This window comes from Lepidochelys kempii, chromosome 14, assembly GCF_965140265.1.
Source record: "Lepidochelys kempii isolate rLepKem1 chromosome 14, rLepKem1.hap2, whole genome shotgun sequence".
Lineage (NCBI taxonomy): Eukaryota > Metazoa > Chordata > Testudines > Cheloniidae > Lepidochelys > Lepidochelys kempii.
In genome coordinates, this window is record NC_133269.1 from 33,668,386 (window position 1) to 33,683,415 (window position 15,030).

The following is a 15,030-nucleotide window of genomic DNA, read 5'->3' on the forward strand; positions in this document are numbered from 1 at the left end:
GCTAGTCAGTGCATCATATGGAGCACTAGGTACCTACTAGCATTACAACCACTGCACTCCTGTGCATGGCACCAAACATTACTTGCTTTCAGCATCGAATTGCTGCCTCAGAGCATCCCAAATCCTCAAGGCCCTGCGTTGTGCCCCCCTAATGGCCCTGGTCTCTGGCTGCTCAAATTCAGCCTCCAGCCACTGAGACTCAACACTCCAGGTTGGAGTGAAACTTTTAACCTTCCCTTCACAAATATTATGCAGGGTACATCATACGGCTATAACCATAGGGATGTGGTCATTGGCCAGGTCCAGCTTCCCATACAGAAATCACCAGCAGGCCTTTAGACAGCCAAAGGCACACTCGACAGTCATTCTGCACCTGCTCAAACTGTTCTTGAACCGCTCCTTGCTGCTGTCAAGGCTTCATGAGCCATGGCATCAAGCAGTAGGTGGGATCTCCCAGGATCACAATGGTCATTTCGTCTTCCCCTATGATGATCTTCTGGTCTGGGAAGACTGTTCCCACTTGCAGCTTCCTGAACAGGCCTGGGTTCCCAAAGATACGTGCACCATGCACCTTTCCAGACCAGCCTGCATTAATGGCTGTGAAATGCCCACGGTGACCCATGAGCGCCTGGAGAACCATTGCGAAATACCCCTTCTGATTAATGTACTTGGAGGCTACGTGGTCTGGTGCAGAATTGGAATATGTGTGCCATCTATCACCCCTCCACAGTTAGGGAAGCCCATTTGCGCAAAGCCATCCACAGTGTCATGCATGTTTTCCACAGCAATGTTTTTTCTGAGCAGGATGTGATTAATAGCCCTGCACACTTCCATCAACATGAGTCCAGCTTCTCCAGCTCCTGTTGCAAACTTTCCTTATCATGTTTCCAAATTTCATGCTCCTCTGCAAACTTATTCACAGCCTGATACATAATCCACACAGCAGCATTTGTCATTTGTTTCTTTTTAGGAGTAGGAGTGCCCCATGGACTATAAGGTGGATAGAAAGCTGGCTAGATCATCAGGCTCAATGGGTAGCAATCAATGGCTCACTGGCTAGTTGGCAGCCGGTATCAAGCGGAGTGCCCCAAGGGTCGGTCCTGGGGCCAGTTTTCTTCAATATCTTCATTAATGATCTGGAGGATGGTGTGGACTGCATCCTCAGCAAGTTTTCAGATGACACTAAACTGGGAGGAGTGGTAGATATGCTGGAGGGCAGGGATAGGATACAGAGGGACCTAGACAAATTGGAGGATTGGGCCAAAAGAAATCTGATGAGGTTCAACAAGGACAAGTGCAGAGTCCTGCACTTAGGATGGAAGAATCCGATGCACCGCTACAGACTAGGGACTGAGTGGCTAGGCAGCAGTTCTGCAGAGAAGGACCTAGGGGTGACAGTGGACGAGAAGCTGGATATGAGTCAACAGTGTGCCCTTGTTGCCAAGAAGGCTAATGGCATTTTGGGGTATATAAGTAGGAGCATTGCCAGCAGATCGAGGGAAGTGATCATTCCCCTCTATTCGGCATTGGTGAGGCCTCATCTGGAGTACTGTGTCCAGTTTTGGGCCCCACATGACAAGAAGGATGTGGAAAAATTGGAAAGAGTCCAGCGGAGGGCAACAAAAATTATTAGGGGGCTGGAGCACATGACTTAGGAGGAGAGGCTGAGGGAACTGGGAATGTTTAGTCTGCAAAAGAGAAGAATGAGGGGGGATTTGATAGCTGCTTTCAACTACCTGAAAGGTGGTTCCAAAGAGGATGGACCTAGACTGTTCTCAGTGGTAGCAGATGACAGAACAAAGAGTAATGGTCTCAAGTTGCAGCGGGGGAGGTTTAGGTTGGATGTTAGGAAAATCTTTTTCACTAAGAGGGTGGTGAAGCACAAGAATGGGTTACCTAGGGAGGTGGTGGAATCTCCTTCTGTCATAAATGTAAAGGGAAGTGTAAACCCCTTTAAAATCCCTCCTGTCCAGAGGAAAAATCCTCTCACCTGTAAAGGGTTAAGAAGCTAAAGGTATCCTCGCTGGCACCTGACCAAAATGGCCAATGAGGAGACAAGATACTTTCAAAAGCTGGGAGGAGGGAGAAAAACAAAGGGTCTGGGTCTGTCTGTGTGATGCTTTTGCTGGAGACAGAACAGGAATGGAGTCTTAGAATTTAGTAAGTAATCTAGCTAGGTATGTGTTAGATTATGATTTCTTTAAAGGGCTGAGAAAATAGCTGTGCTGAATAGAATGAATATTCCTGTCTGTGTGTCTTTTTTGTTACTTAAGGTTTTGCCTAGAGGGATTCTCTATGTTATGAATCTAATTACCCAGTAAGGTATTTACCATCCTGATTTTACAGAGGTGATTCCTTTTTACTTCTATTAAAAGTCTTCTTGTAAGGAAACTGAATGCTTTTTCATTGTTCTAAGATCCAAGGGTTTGGGTCTGTGGTCACCTATGCAAATTGGTGAGGATTTTTACCAAACCTTCCCCAGGAAGTGGGGTGCAAGTGTTGGGAGGATTTTGGGGGGAAAGATGTTTCCAAACTACGTTTTTTTCAGGAACCCAGATAAAGTTTGGTGGTGGCAGTGGAAGTCCAACAGCAAAGGGTAAAATAGTTTGTACCTTGGGGAAGTTTTAACCTAAGCTGGTAAAAGTAAGCTTTGGAGGTGTTCATGCAGGTCCCCACATCTGTACCCTAGAGTTCAGAGTGGGGAAGGAACCTTGACACCTTCCTTTGCGGTTTTCAAAGTCAAGCTTGACAAAGCCCTGGCTGGGATAATTTAGTTGGGGATTGGCCCTGCTTTGAGCAGGGGGTTGGACTAGATGACCTCCTGAGGTCCCTTCCAACCCTGATATGCTATGATTCAATGAACTAGGCCCCTTGACTCAAAAAACATGTCTAACTTGGTTAATGGGATACACTGTTAGAAAACATTTGGATTCAGGAGACCTAAGGGAGCTGGTCATTGTTATGTAAAGCCTCCGCTCAATCCAGTAGAATGTGATTGTAAGATCTGTAACTTTTCAGTCATTGCTAGTATGATCATTAAGTTCTGTAACCTTTTGCAAACTTTGTAACTTTAGTTATTGTTAACATAGCCTTTTAAGTTTTGCAACTTTTGCAAGCTTTGTAACCTTTTCAATTACCACTTGTATAAACCTCCAAGCTTTCAATATTCCCATCACGCCATCAGGGAGAGTGTGAACAAGGGAGTGTATGTGCGGCCGGGTGGAGAGGAACTGCCAGGAGAAAAAAGCCCGGAGACAGCAGCCAGGTGTGTCTGATGTAATCTGCCCTGAGAAGGTGATCACAGAGTGCTGTAAAGAAAAGAAGAACCTGGTATGCATGAAAGGAATGAGGTCTGGGAACGCTTCTCAGTGACGGACACAGAAGGAAAACTCAGTGTACATTACAGGAGCCACCCAGTTCCAATAAAAGGAAGCAGGCACGCACACAAGCCCCTGCTTCTTGACCTGCTCGCCGGCCCGGATCCGTGACCGCAGGCAGACACACAAGATCTACGAGGCTTCGGCTTCCCAGCTTCCTATGCTGTCTCCAGGAACTCTCCGCCTGCGTGAGTGTGTGGGTGCATGAGGGTATGAACGTGGGGAATGTGTGCGTGCATGAATAAGAGCCATCCTTTTTCTGTTTGATCCAATAGCGGCATTTAATAAAACCAATATAAGTGTAACCCGGGGTTGGTTTCTAGGGAAACTGAGGTAACAGTAATAACTTGTGCTGGCCCTACCGAAGGGGTGGCAGTGTTAACAGAGCTTGAGATGGAGTCAAATCGAGAGGACAGAGAGGCTGCGGTACGGATGATAGGCTGGTATTTCTTAACCCCTTCTGAGTTAAAGGCAGTTTTGCTGATGCATTAGGAGGAGGGAAAGTCAGTTATTGCTTATTCCTGATATCAAGGAAGGGTAGGTAACAAATTTGTTATATAATGGTTTAAGGAAACCTATTAAGGTGTTTATAGAATCTCAAAAGGAGTTGGATCAGGCTAAATTAATTTAGATGGCCCGAGAGGCAAAAAAGGTAGTAAGCAGAATATGTGGCTCCTCCCGGAAGGCAGTCAGCGAGGTTTCTTACAGCAACCGAGCTACCTACAGGGGTCCTAATCATGCCGGTATGGGACGTAAAGTGGGACGAACCAACAGAGGATGCAGAGGGTCCAGTAGAGGATCAGTGTGAGCACAGATATGGGCTTTACTCTAGGAGAAAGGAACGGATGTGGTTCGTTTACATGGACAGACTTCAGAGGTTTTGTTAAATGCTGTGAGTGATTTGGCAGGGAACAAGTCGCAGCCTATGCCACAACCTGTTGAGATTGTGGGAACAGGCCTGGGAGATCTGGTAGGCCCCTATGGCTTGTTGTCCCAGGAATTGGCTCAGATGGACGTGGCCGCTTCCCAACAGAGTAGCTCCACATCTCAGTAGGGTTGCCTTGCCCTTAGCAACCCCTGCCCCCAAGATTGAATGTTAGCGGCTAAATTGCAGTCCCACATAACTGGTAGACCTTACGTGGACGTGGGGCAGGTGAGGGCAAAAGGAAACGTACAGTGGCTGCTAGCATTAATTGATACAGGAGCAGAGGCAACTGATTAAATTGGTGCAGGAGGACATGCAAAAAGGACAAATTATTCCTTTATTTGGCTTTCAAGACAAAGGAGTAAAAGGAATTTTATTTAAAAAAATCTGTCATGGGTGACAGGACGCAGTAAGTTTTGGACAGACACAGTGGTCTGGAACAGCATGACTGAAAATGCTGTCTTAGGTGCAGATGTGGTACAGCAGAAAAAATGGATAACTGATCTGGCAGAAAGTTGGCTGTGGAAAAGGGGGACAGGGATTGTAAGTGAGCAGGTAATGCCAGGAGCATTAAGGAAAGAAGCTTGTAAAGCCATAGCAGCTGTGGTGTTACCAGATAATAAATGGACCTGGGAGTTCCCTATGGTGTGGGCCAAAAAAAAAAAAATCCGAATGTGGGGGCATACAAGCAGCAGTGAAAATAGTAGGAAAATTTGTAAAACCAGTTCCTCAATATTCCTACCCTGCAGAAGCTGTTCTGCATAGAAAGCAATTGCTGCAGGATTTAAAAAAAACAAAAAGTGGTGGTGAAGTGCCAAAGTCCAAACAATTCTCCGATCCAGCCTGTGCGGAAAGCGGACGGAAGGTGGCGCCTCACGATTAATTGTAGGAAAATCAATGCGGCTACAGTCCCGATGGCACCAATAGTAGCTAATTTTCCAGCTGTATTGGCTGGAATAGCTTCACCTGCTAAATGGTTCTCTGTATTGGATATTGCTAGCTGTGTCCTTGCTATTCCATTAACCCCTGAGAGTCCGTCTTGGTTTGCTTTTACGTTCCAGAACAAACAGTTCACATTTCAACATGTCCCCATGGGTTACCATGGTGCTCCAGCTAGAGCACATGCACATGCCACAAGGATGTGGGATCAACTCCCTGATTGGAATGAGCCGTGGGTTACTTCTTGTGTGAATAACATACTAACAACAGCTGTTTCCCAGGAGGAGTGTAAACATCGAACTAAGCTGGTCCTGGGAATAGTGGGGAAAAAAACAGGCTTAAAATTATCATCATGGGACAAGACACAGCAAAAAGTTAATACTTAGGTACTATCTTGGGACAGGAGGGTCGTACTATCAGTAAACTAAAAGTGACAATCTTACGCACCCTCCCTAAGCCAGTGGATGTGCATTCAGTTAGGGTATTGTTAGGAGCTATGGAATTTGGTCAGGATTTTATACCAAATTTTGCTGAAATTTGTAGATCCCTAATTTAAAAAATTGCCAATGGGACTGGGGCCCAGAACACAATGAGGCATGCGGAAAGGTAAAAGAAGCAGTTATGACTGCACCAGCATTAGCAGAGCCGGATCCAAATCTTTTTACTTCATGGTCTCACAGCTTGGGAGCTAGAGGTGCAGTTCTGCTGCAGGAGACGTGTGGAAAGCAATGCCCTGTCGCTTATGGAAGCTGCAAATTAACACCCCATGGGTCCACGTTTTCTCCATGTGAACTGGTGTCAAATCTAAAGGGAAGGGTAACCCCTTTGCTGTATACAGTGCTATAAAATCCCTCCTGGCCAGAGGCAAAACCCTTTCACCTGTAAAGAGTTAAGAGGCTAAGGTAACCTCGCTGGCACCTGACCCAAAATGACCAACGAGGGGACAAGATACTTTCAAATCTGGAGGGGGGTGGGAGGGAAGGCTTTTGTCTGTCCGTGTGATACCTTTGCCAGGAACAGATCAAGGATGCAAGCCCTACAACTCCTGTAAAGTTAGTAAGTAATCTAGCTAGAAAATGTGTTCGGTTTTCTTCGTTTTGGCTTGTAAATTCGCTGTGCTGGAGGAAATGTGTATTCCTGGTTTTGTGTCTTTTTGTAACTTAAGGTTTTGCTGAGAGGGATTCTCTATGTTTTCAATCTGACTGCCTGGGAGATTATCTTCCATTCTAATCTTACAGAGTGTTTCTTTTATCTTTGTTTTGTTCTTCTAATAAAGTTCTGCTTTTTAAGAATCTGATTGGGTTTTTAAGGGATCTAAAAAAATCCAAGGCTGGTTTGTGCTCATCTTGTTTATTCTCAAGCCTCCCCATGAAAGGGGGCGTAAGGGCTTGGGGGAAGACATCTTCAAGTGGGCTCTTCCCAGATTCCTTGATAAATCGCTTGGTGGTGGCAGCGTACCAGGTTTTAACCTAAGCTGGTTCCCAAGGCAAGAAAGGAATCTGTGCCTTGGGGGAGTTTTAACCTAAGCTTGTAAAAATAAGCTTGGGGGGGGTCTTTCATGTTGTTTTCCTTCGATTATTAGAGCGTATGGAAGTAGTGGAGGTTCCTTTACTTTATTTACCACAAGCCTGCGGTTCTGTAGAATCAGGGCCCACTTAACCAAACGATGATCACTTACTTTAATATTAGTCTTTTCTTGCAGAATCAGCTTTACAGGGGTGAGCTGTGGTTATAATAATAGGAGCGTGTCCTGTTATGTATTCCCATTTCTGTAAGGCCCATATAATAGCCAAGCATTCCAGTTGTCAAGGTTCCTTCCCCACTCTGAACTCTAGGGTACAGATGTGGGGACCTGCATGAATGTCCTATACCCATACAGACACAGTACAAGTGGCCCGTGCAAGAAGCTGGGGATCTATTACAGGCAATATTGGATCACAAGTGGTATGTGTAAAGGTTCAGACTCAACCCTGTGGCATCTCCTGGTGGTCGCTGGGAATTAGCCCTTTGCACCACCAGCCCCCGTGTCCCTCCCAGTGCCCATTTCTCTGGGGTGCTGCCTCCCTGGCAGTACCCCCATACTCTCAGGTTCTGGGTCTCCCCACCCAGGGGAACCCCCCACCTTCTAACCCCATCTCACCTCAGTCTGGGCTACTGCCAGTACCCACTTAGCACCTTATATCAGGGCCAGACTGCAGTGTATATGCCACTCATCACAGGCAAGGGGGTTTTGGACCTGCTGCCTCTGCCTACCCATGGGCTGCCCCTCTGCAACCCTGCACCTATTCAGCCTCTAGTCAGGCCTGCAGCCTGAGGCTTTCCAGGCCAGAGCTCCCAGCTCCTCTGGAGCAGGGCTGGGGAAGGGCCAATCTAGCTGTCCTGCTCAACACCTTGCAGCCAGGCCCTTCTCTTTCTACCAGCAAAGGGAAACTGACTGGGCTCCTGGCTCACAGCCTCTTATACGGGCCAGCTGGGCCTGATTGAGCTGGCCACAGCTGCGGGTGCTCCCTTAATCGGGCTGGGCTTTTCCCCACAGCCCCAGCCCTCTCCCAGGGCTGGCCTCAGCCCTGTCAGGGCCGGAGCGGGTAACCACCCTGCTACAGTATGGTTATTACAAGGAAAGTCAACTTGTTGGTGCAGCAGCAGCTGTTTGTTTCCAGAACGAGAACTGGGGATCCCATGTGAACAAACATCAGCCCAGGAATGCAAAGTGGCAGCAGTCAAGCTAGCATTCAAAGCAACTCCCTTGGACTGTGACTTGGTCACATGTGCTCACTCTCAATGGACTGTGCAAGGAGTAAGCACCTGGGCACCCATATGGGAACAGCAGGAAGGCAAAGAAGTTGCATACTGGGATTACTGGAAAACTATTATTGACAGTATTCGGAAAAGGGTTGGTCCCACAGAAATCAAGCATGTTAAGGCTCACGCTAAGCAACATACTCGGGAAGGAAACTACAATGCAAAAGTGGATGAAATGGCTAAGGAAGCAGCAGCAGCTACATCTCCTGTGGTTCAAAGTAACGTCGACGTGGTAACTCAATGTCCTATGGAAAAAAGACGCAAATCCAAACAAACACTGATACAGCTGATCAAAGTCTTCTGAAACAACACAAAGCATTCATACAGTATTGTGACAAAGTGGGAATGTTCTTAATGTTTTCTCTGAATACTGTGGGGGGTGCCTCAGATTTCCCCTAGGCAGTTCTTAAGTATCTAGGTGGTGGGATAAGGGGGTGTGATTGTTGCAGAGCCTTGGAGGGCCAGTGTGATGCTGTCTGCACAGAGAATGGCCGACACCCTGTCTCCTGGCAACTGATGGCCTGGGCCCCTCCCTTGCAAGGTGCCAACTGAAGGTATTGGAGAACAAAGAGATCAGGTGGCCTCCTGGCCCGGAAAAGAGACAAAAGGCCAGAGGAGGGGCTGGAGAGTTTGTCTGGAGCTGGATGGGGAAATGGAGGGAGGCCCAGATGTGGCTCTGGCCTCCCTGCCCCCCAAGATGGACCTGACTGAAGGGTCCTGTTCTCTGTACCTACAAGCTCTGTTTTAGACCGTGTTCCTGTCGTCTAATAAACCTTCTGTTTTACTGGCTGGCTGAGAGTCACGTCTGACGGCGGAATTGGGGTGCAGGGCCCTCTGGCTTCCCCAGGAGCCCTGCCTGTGCGGACTCGCTGGGGGAAGTGCACGGTGTGAAAAGGGGATGCTGAATGCTCCGAGGTCAGCCACAGGAAGGTCGAAGCTGTGTGAGCTTCTTACCCTGGAGACAGTCTGCTCATAGAGAGGAGGCTCCCCCAGAGTCCTGACTGGCTTCATATGGAGTAGTTCTAGAGCATCGCCCGGTGACTCCGTGACACTATGAAGAACAGAAATGATCGCTACCCCTTCCTGCTTCTCCACGTGGGCACCAATGATACTGCCAAGAATGACCTTGAGCAGATCACTGCAGACTATGTGGCTCTGGGAAGAAGGATAAAGGAGTTTGAGGCGCAAGTGGTCTTCTCGTCCATCTTCCCCATGGAAGGAAAAGGCCTGGGTAGAGACTGTTGAATCGTGGAAGTCAACGAATGGCTATGCAGGTGGTGTCGGAGAGAAGGCTTTGGATTCTTTGACCATGGGATGGTGTTCCAAGAAGGAGGAGTGCTAGGCAGAGACGGGCTCCACCTAACGAAGAGAGGGAAGAGCATCTTCGCAAGCAGGCTGGCTAACCTAGTGAGGAGGGCTTTAAATTAGGTTCACCGGGGGAAGGAGACCAAAGCCCTGAGGTAAGTGGGGAAATGGGATACCGGGAGGAAGTACGAGCAGGAACACGTGAGAGGGGAGGGCTCCTGCCTCACAGTGAGAAAGAGGGGCTATCTGTGGGTTATCTCAAGTGCCTATACACATGTACAAAAACAAGCAGGGAAACAAGCAGGGAAAACTGGAAGTCCTGGCACAGTCAAGGAATTTTGATGTGATTGGAATAACAGAGACTTAGTGGGATAACTCACATGACTGGAGTACTGTCATGGATGGATATAAGCTGTTCAGGAAGGACAGGAAGGGTAGATAAGGGTGGGAGAGTTGCACTGTATGTAAGAGATCAGTATGACTGCTCAGAGATCAAGTATGAAATTGCAGAAAAACCTGAGGGTCTCTGGATTAAGTTTAGAAGTGTGAGCAACAAGGGTGATGTCGTGGTGGGAGTCTACTAGAGACCACCAGACCAGGGGGATGAGGTGGACGAGGCTTTCTTCCGGCAACTCGCAGAAGTTACTGGACCGCACGCCCTGGTTCTCATGGGAGACTTCAATCACCCTGATATCTGCTGGGAGAGCAATACAGCGGTGCACAGACAATCCAGGAAGTTTTTGGAAAATGTAGGGGACAATTTCCTGGTGCAAGTGCTGGAGGAACCAACTAGGGGCAGAGCTCTTCTTGACCTGCTGCTCACAAACCGGGAAGAATTAGTAGAGGAAGCTAAAGTCGATGGGAACCTGAGAGATGAGATGGTCGAGTTGAGGACCTGACACAAGGAAGAAAGGAAAGCAGCAGAATATGGACCCTGGACTTCAGAAAAGCAGACTTTGACAACCTCAGGGAACTGATGGGCAAGATCCCCTGGGAGAATAACATGAGGGGGAAAGGAGTCCAGGAGAGCTGGCTGTATTTTAAAGAATCCTTATTGACGTTACAGGGACAAACCATCCCGATGTGTAGAAAGAATAGTAAATATGGCAGGCCATCAGCTTGGCTTAACAGTGAAATCCTTGCTGATCTTAAATTCAAAAAAGAAGCTTACAAGAAGTGGAAGATTGGACAAATGACCAGGGATGAGTATAAAAATATTGCTCGGGCATGCAGGAGTGAAATCAGGAAGGCCAAACCACACTTGAAGTTGCAGCTAGCAAGAGATGTTAAGAGTAACAAGAAGGGTTTCTTCAGGTATGTTAGCAACAAAAAGAAAGTCAAGGAAAGTGGTGGCCCCTTACTGAATGAGGGAGGCAACCTAGTGACAGAGGATGTGGAAAAAGCTAATGTACTCAATGCTTTTTTTGCCTCTGTTTTCACTAACAAGGTCAGCTCCCAGACTGCTGCGCTGGGCAGCACAGCATGGGGAGGAGGTGACCAGCCCTGTGTGGAGAAAGAAGTGGTTCGGGACTATTTAGAAAAGCTGGACGTGCACAAGTCCATGGGGCCGGATGCGTTGCATCCGAGGGTACTAAAGGAGTTGGTGGATGTGATTGCAGAGCCATTGGCTATTATCTTTGAAAACTCACGGTGATCGGGGGAAGTCCTGGATGACTGGAAAAAGGCTAATGTAGTGCCCATCTTTAAAAAAGGGAAGAAGGAGGATCCTGGGAACTACAGGCCAGTCAGCCTCACCTCAGTCCCATGATAGAAAAATCATGGAGCAGGTCCTCAAGGAATCAATTCTGAAGCACTTAGAGGAGAGGAAAGTGATCAGGAACAGTCAGCATGAATTCACCAAGGGCAAGTTCATGCCTGACTAATCTAATTGCCTTCTATGACGAGATAACTGGCCCTGTGGATGAAGGGAAAGCAGTGGACGTGTTGTTCCTTGACTTTAGCAAAGCTTTTGACACGGTCTCCCACAGTAGTCTTGCCAGCAAGTTACAGAAGTATGGGCTGGATGAATGGACTATAAGGTGGATAGAAAGCTGGCTAGATTGTCAGGCCCAAAGGGTAGTGATCAATGGCTCCATGTCTAGTTCGCAGCCGGTATCAAGTGGAGTGCTCCCAGGGTCAGTCCTGGGGCCGGTTTTGTTCAATATCTTCATAAATGATCTGGAGGATGGTGTGGACTGCACCCTCAGCAAATTTGCAGATGACGCTAAACGGGGAGGAGAGGTAGATACGCTGGAGGATAGGGATAGGATACAGAGGGACCTAGACAAATTGGAGGATTGGGCCAAAAGAAATCTGATGAGGTTCAACAAGGACAAGTGCAGAGTCCTGCACTTAGGACGGAAGAATCCCATGCACTGCTACAGACTAGGGACCGAATGGCTCGGCAGCAGTTCTGCAGAAAAGGACCTAGGGGTTACAGTGGACGAGAAGCTGGATATGAGTCAACAGTGTGCCCTTGTTGCCAAGAAGGCCAATGGCATTTTGGGATGTATAAGTAGGGGCATTGTCAGCAAATCGAGGGACGTGATCGTTCCCCTCTTTTCGACACTGGTGAGGCCTCATCTGGAGTACTGTGTCCAGTTTTGGGCCCCACACTACAAGAAGGATGTGGAAAAATTGGAAAGAGTCCAGCAGAGGACAACAAAAATGATTAGGAGACTGGAACATATGAGTTATGAGGAGAGGCTGAAGGAACTGGGGATGTTTAATCTACGGAAGAGAAGAATGAGGGGGGATTTGATAGCTGCTTTCAACTACCTGAAAGGGGGTTCCAAACAGGATGGATCTAGACTATTCTCAGTGATAGCAGATGACAGAACAAGGAGTAATGGTCTCAAGTCGCAGTGGGGGAGATTTAGGTTGGATATTAGGAAAAACTTTTTCACTAGGAGTGTGGTGAAACACTGGAATGCGTTACCTAGGGAGGTGGTAGAATCTCCTTCCTTAGAAGTTTTTAAGGTCAGGCTTGACAAAGCCCTGGCTGCGATGATTTAACTGGGGAGTGGCCCTGCTTTGAGCAGGGGGTTGGACTAGATGACCTCCTGAGGTCCCTTCCAACCCTGATATTCTATGATTCTATGAAAACAAGTGAGACAAAGAATAACAGAAGTAGAAGGAAAATGAAAAACAAAAAACAAAATGTCATCATAGCAAAACAAGGAGACAAAAAGATGGGTACCTCCAGAACAACATAAAAAAAATTCCATTTGTACATGAACAAGGACATTTTGGGGCTAAAAAAACATAACACAAGTAAAAGATGTCATGTGGTGGCCAGAAATTAACACGCACATTAACAAATTTTGTCAATAATGCTTGGTGCCTGCCCAAGTTAACCCTAAAAGCGGGGGGGAATACTAAAACACCAACCTAACACTAAGGGCCTGTGTCAAAAATTACAAATGAATTACACTGGACCTTTTTCTAAAAAAAAAAAAAAAAAAAAAACCTTCTACCAAAACAAAACAAAAAACCCTTTTGCTTGGTGGTCATAGATACTTTTTCAGGATGTGTAAAAGTAATCCCCACAACAAAGAACACAGCTCAAATTACAGCTCTGGCTTTATGGACTCAAATGCTAAGCAAATGGGGTATACCCTTGGTCATAAATAGTAACCAAGGACCTCACTTCATGGAAGCAGTGGTAAAAGCATTATTATTAATAAGGATAATCAAACAAAAATGGCATATGGTCTACCACCCACCAAGTGCAGGAAAAGTAAAAATAAAAACAAAAAAACACAGTCTTGACCAAGCAAATTCAAACACAAGGCTGAAATTGGAAAACTGCTTTACCTGCAATCCTGATGACCATAAAAACCTTGGAACAAGCTGAAAGTAAGTACTCACCTTTTAAGTTAATGACAGGTTGAGCTATGAGAACTCCTAAATTCCTACTCCCATCTGAAAAATGGGTGCAGAAGGAAGTTTGAATAGCAGATTTAGTACAAACAATTTTTTAAAAATGAGCACAAAAAAATCAGCAAAGACAAAGGGAGAAACAAAAAGAACCATCTGGGTACCAATGGAAAATAGAAAACAAAGCAATTCTCAAAAAATTGGGAAGTAAAAAAACCCCTAAAACCCACATGAAAGGGACCATTCCCTGTAAAATATGTGGCCAGTCCTATAGTGGTTCTGATGGCCACTCCAAATGGGAATGTATGAAAACATTCTGATCAAGTCAAACTGTATCCATCAAAAAAGTAAGTATAATTGTTCATGAATATATAAGGTAAATATAAAATAGTGTATAGTCATGTAAAATGTACTAACCTATAAGGCTCAGTTAAAAACCTGTGTTTTGTTTGTTTATTTGTTTTCATAAACTAATCCATGAAAGCAAAAAATATACCGGGGAACCTGTTTCGTTTGGTCATCTATGGGCTCATCTACCATGTGGCTACTGAATCACCATCCATCTGTCCCATGGGAGAGGCAACCAGAGATTGTAAAATCAAGCAATTCCCACAGCAATGGGGGCTTATACCAAGGATACACATGGATTTTCTCCTCCGAATTGGGGCTACTAGTCTTGAATGGGTAAGGGAGCAAGAAATAGGACTAAGTCTTTAGTCACCCCTTGTGGAAAGGTAATTAAAGCAAAAAAAAAAAAAGTGTGACTTGGAACTGGAATGTCACAAAACTATGAAGTAAAGGCCCTGTATGGTGAACCTACCCCCGACCAGGAAAAGGTTCTTGTAAAAAATGGTCTCCAACTTATTTGAAAATGCGTGAAAAAATTTGAAGCAGTATTTGTAAAACCAGGGAAGTACCTGTATAAAAGAATAAAATGGGGATTCCGATATGAGCGTCCATTCACCTTACTTCCACCTTTTATAGGACACAGACCTATCACCGCACCTCCACCAACTGAAAAAACAGCAGCAAAAATTCGAAAACAGTCCCTAAGTGCTGAAAATAACATAAATTTAGGCACAGTTCCAACTGGCATGAACCTTACTATAAATAACGGTTCAGAGCCGTCCTCTGTAGTTTTGTCCAAAGGTCATGTTTCAGCAATGCTTATCTCCCCAGAATTAAAAAAAAAAGAAGCTGAAAAAAAATAAGAAAACAAAACTTTTTATCCAAGCAACCGATTCCTCGGTTCACAGAGTGAAAAAGGGGTCAAACCTGGTTAAAGGTCATGATGAGGAAAAAAACTAAATGTGGAAAATGGAAAAGTTTGGCACTGTATGGTAACAAAATCTGTTAATCCCTTTGGGGCCAAAAAAAACACTCAAGGAATATGAACCTTTCGTGTAAGAAATAGAGCATGTGTTTATTAGGAAACACATGGAGCCTCTCTACCCTAAGGGAAAAAATAAAAAAAACTTTAGAGCAACTAATGAAGTCAGCACACACTGAAAAACAAGGAAAACCAGTGAATCAAAAGATGGGATATTCTGTAATGAAATTAAGTAAATTGTAGGAAAAAAGTGTTTTCAATATTGTTAAACAATAAGGAATATTCACTCAGGATTATCCTGGAAAAAAGTTTGTATAAAAGACCAGGAAATCTTAAAAGAACAATTAAAAAAAAAATCTTAAAACAGAACCAAAAAGAAACTTGGCCCCAGACTCTTAACTGGGCATTGAGTTACTACTCTTATATTAATCAATCATTCCAAGATACCTGAAATGTGGAAGTGCATACATGTA